At 48.6% G+C, this 4424-nt stretch overlaps 1 long non-coding RNA gene across 1 annotated transcript; it reads right to left on the reverse strand.

The window, feature by feature from the left end:
• Positions 1 to 2289: 2289 nt before the first annotated feature.
• LOC113599138 (uncharacterized) lies at positions 2290 to 3872 on the reverse strand. Its single transcript, XR_003419872.2, has 3 exons — positions 3643 to 3872; positions 2686 to 2860; positions 2290 to 2596 (listed from the first exon to the last, which is right to left on the reverse strand). It is a non-coding gene; the product is annotated as an uncharacterized LOC113599138 (long non-coding RNA).
• Between the last annotated feature and the right edge of the window lie 552 nt (positions 3873 to 4424).

The following is a 4424-nucleotide window of genomic DNA, read 5'->3' on the forward strand; positions in this document are numbered from 1 at the left end:
TTGTCCATCCGTCCATCTGCCCAAGAAAACTTATTGGCAGAAAAAGTTTCTGGGTGTTGTATAGGAATCCTGGCTGCCAGATGGATATGGGGGACCCTGGTGCTCATTCCAGCCCAGTGGGTCTTCCCAGAAGGGGCACTGGTTAACCTCAGCGAATAAACAAACCACCCCAGTGCTGCAGAAATGCAAACTGCCCTCAGAGAGGGGCTAAGAGGGCACTGCTGAGATCATTTAGTTGCTGCTTGGTTGGAAGAAGTGAGTTGCAGAGGATGTCTCTGCACTTAGCCTTGTTGGAAACCAAGATCCTCAGCTACTGATATGACGTAGCCTCTGGTCTCCAAGACCATCAGAGACAGCCAATTAAACCAAAAATACTCCAGAAAGCAATTGCAAGGGGGAGCCATGGGTTAGCTCAAAGCTTGTGCCCCCAGAAACTGCCTGTCATGGAGCACAAATGATGTGCTGTCCTTCCCAGGAACCCCAGAGTAAAAATGAGTTTTAATCACCTGTCCCCCTAACACTAATCACCACCCATCAGCAGGACAGACCCTGCCAAAGCACATAATTCTCAATCACACAGGCTAAATAAATGAATAATTACAGGAATAAACTCAGCAGTTATTGCTAGCACATTAAGCATGGGATAGATTCTCTTTGCTCCCCAGTCTGAATGCAGAGTCCCTGGGGCTGTCAAACTCAGGCTGGCAGGGCCACTGGGAGGGACAAAGACTTGCACATCAGGCCTGTGCCCCATGCTCCTCAGCTGCACCTCTGATAGAGGGTCCAAGCCACTCTGCAAGTCCTCACTGGAGACTAGAAAAAGCCATGTCCCTCCTGAGAGGACCCAGAAGGCAGCTAGAGAGATCATTCATCCCCTAATGTGGTCAGGAACACATGGGAAAATGGACCACAGCAGCAGCATCCTTCTCTCTTGTCCAGAGTGCATGAAGCTCGTATGGAAAAGAAGCCAGAGGCTGGAGTCATGGACGCCAGCCATGTCCCAGTCTGCTCGTTCTACCTCTGGGGAAACTGAAGTTCCCCACAGCCTTTGCAAGGAATGAGGCTCATGAACATGTTTTTATTACAACTAAAATGGCCTGTGCCCACCGCTGACCATGCCTGCTTGGTCCAGAACCCTCCTCAGTTATCAAATAGAGACAAAAACAGGCGATTTTCTTCTCTTTCTATTTCTGTATTAAAGTAATCAAGTGGTGTTGTGTTCGAGCAGCTGTTTACCCAAAGGAATGAACAGAGATCAATATTAATATCTGGACACCTACACACTAATCTTTTTGAAATGTCAGAAAAAAATAAGGCATCGAGAAATTCTATTCTAGACATTTGCCAGTAATGGGAGTGAAACTCAATCTCTCTCAATCTCTCTCTCTCTCACACACACATACACACACACACACAATTTCATCCCCACACTCATGCTTCTGAAGGTGACCCATAGCACCTGAATGGACACCAATGGTCCATGTGGAACTCTGAGCTTTGAGAGTAGAGTTTTGGTCCTTTTCATGTGGAAAGATCAAAGTGTGAGCCCCTTTGTTCCGAGACTGGAGGGTGGCAGCCAGTTGACAACTGGAGAGGGGCCAGGCCCTCCACCCTTCTCCATGATGTTAGATGGATCCCTGAGCCAACCTGCACACATGTGAATGCCTTTTAAGGAGCATTCTCCAATACCATACTACAATTTTGTTACTAATTGATCAGAAGCTCAGATGTAAACAGAAGGCATCCAGGGGTCCTGCCTGTATTTCTAAGTGATTTGAGAGCTGTGCTCAGGGGCCACCCACAGAAGGTCGTTCTGGAATTAAGAAGCAAAGGGGCCAAGTGGGAGCTTGGTGGCTCTAGAGCTGATCCCTTCTGGAAGCAAGTGTCCTATGAGCAACCTGTTTCTCTCTTGAATGTCCTCAGTCACTGCCCCAGGAGGGCTGCTTGGTGTCCTTTTACTTCCTTGGCCCCGGAATCCTTCACCAAACACCAAGCCCTTTGGGGAGCCACAAAGAGAAACCTTTGCTTGAAGTATGCATGGTTCGCATAGCTTCCTTGTCCAGGACAGGGAGTCCTCTACAGGCAACCTCCTCACCCCCCAATGGGGCTACGTGCACCAGCCTGTCTTCTCGGAGCCACAGCTCCCTCGTCTGAGAAGCAGCAGGGAGCAAAGTCATCTCTGGGTGGCCATGTGGGTTCAGGACGGCTCATACGATCTGCCTGATATAATGCTTGGAATATGACAGGGGCCATTGTGGTTGTCAAGAGTACTAAAAATATTAATTACTACCATTTATTATTATTGATTCTTTTCTTCTTTTTATTGCCACCCACATACCTTGGATTGAATGGATCACCATGAAGGCCACCTGCCCTTTGTGTTTTGTCCCCTGGCTACTACCTTCACTGTGCCCCAAAGGCCCAGCCTATCAGCCTGGGCCGACCCCCTATCAGTGAGGGGCCCAGCCCTGCTGCTGATACTCATCGATGGGGTCTCAGCTGAGTTCCAGCCTTGCTGGACCTCTGTTGTCTAATCCTCAAGGACGGGAGAAGCCTTCCACATGCACGTCCAGATTTCTGTGACCTTTGCAGACTCCTGTCAGAAGAAGATACCAGACAAGGGAGACATTGAAATGGCCCCACAACCACTGAAGACACGGTGTTTGCCTGGGGCTTCTTTCCCACCTGTGTTTTGGACCCTGGAATTCCGCTTCCTCCAAGTGGATGGAAAACAAACAAAGAACATACATCTGTGAGAACATGGTGGTCGACAGCTGGAGGAAATAAAGAGCTGGCTGGAGGCAAAGCAGCCGTCGTCCAACCGCCCTAAGCCGGCACAGCCCTTTCCTCAAGGAAACCTCTGTGGAGACAACAGATAAAGCCAGTGTTGTATTAGTGTAAGTCTATTTTACAAGTCCAAAGTGATTCTACTTCATCATCTTAAAGCAAAATCAATAAGAAACAAGAATGAAAAACACCAAAAGCAAAAGGCAGAGACTTGTAGATGAGAAAAAAAGAAAACCACTCTGATAGGAATCTTGATTTCCCATATTGTGGGGGAAACATGGGAACTTTGGTGCAAATGGTAGCACTCTCCAGTATCCTGTCCTCAAGATGCCCTTCATTCAGGCTGATCCAGAAGCTTCAAAGAGGAGGGACAGGGAACATGTGTTTACAGTAGAAACACTAAAAAGGACAGACACAGGCCTCATCATACATCCCCCCAAAATTTGATGAGAGGCACTGAAATTCACAACAGCTCTGAGACAATACAGTGGTCACCGTCATCACCCCGGGAGTCACACGCCCTGTACCTCACACCCTCGGTGCCCCAGCAGGCTGCGGGCAGCATGTCCGGTGGAGGAGAACTGTCCTTTGCTGGTACCAAGTGTGCACCATCTTGAGAGCTGCAACTTTCCTGATCAGTGACACTGGATAGACCATTGAAACACAGGCACCAAGAGAAGGAAGTTCATCCCAAATTCTGCAGACATCTTTATTCATCCAAAATCAGTGGTTTCCAGGGTGTCAAAGATATAACATGTAGGAAAAGATGCCCATGGTCTGAAGTTCTACCACTGGGGACTAAGAAGGCAGGGGCTCTTCAGTCAACCCTGATGGCTTCTCCACCTCCAGTCTCACCTGTGGCCCCTCACTCCTCTGCTTGGAACTCAGGGCCCACCTGCTGCTCCTCTGGGCACTCTTGTGGCCTCCCTTTGCCCAAAATTCCTTTCTGCCAAGTGTTCACACAGTTGGCCTCTCCAGTCTGGGCTCATGTGCCCTTTAAAGGAGGCTGATCTGAAAATTACTCCTTCCCACTCACCCACTACTGCCCCCCAACCTCGCCGGTTCTGTCCTGTTCAGCCTCTCTCCCTGCCTGGTGCATTGCATTCTATGTACTTCTTTATTCTATTTACTGTTAATCATCTGTTGCTGTCACAGTGGAATACGTTGTTTGTGACCTAGAATAGGAACCTGTGATGGATCATTTAGTAGGTCAGCGTGGCTGGGTCATGGGGCTTAGGGATGTGGTCATACATTATTCTGGATGGTTTTGTGAGGGTGTGTTTGAACGAGATTGATATTTTATTTTATTTAAAAAAAATTTTTTAACGTTTATTTATTTTTGGGACAGAGAGAGACAGAGCATGAACAGGGGAGGGGCAGAGAGAGGGGGAGACACAGAATCGGAAACAGGCTCCAGACTCTGAGCCATCAGCCCAGAGCCTGACGCAGGGCTCGAACTCACGGACCGCGAGATCGTGACCTGAGCTGAAGTCAGACGCTTAACTGACTGCGCCACCCAGGCGCCCCGAGATTGATATTTTAGTTAGTGGACTCTGAGTAAAGATTGCTCTCCCTGACATGGGTGGGCTTCATCCAATCAGTTGAAGATCTTCATAGGAAAAAAGACTGGCCTCTCC

Source organism: Acinonyx jubatus, chromosome C1 (genome assembly GCF_027475565.1).
Source record: "Acinonyx jubatus isolate Ajub_Pintada_27869175 chromosome C1, VMU_Ajub_asm_v1.0, whole genome shotgun sequence".
NCBI lineage: Eukaryota > Metazoa > Chordata > Mammalia > Carnivora > Felidae > Acinonyx > Acinonyx jubatus.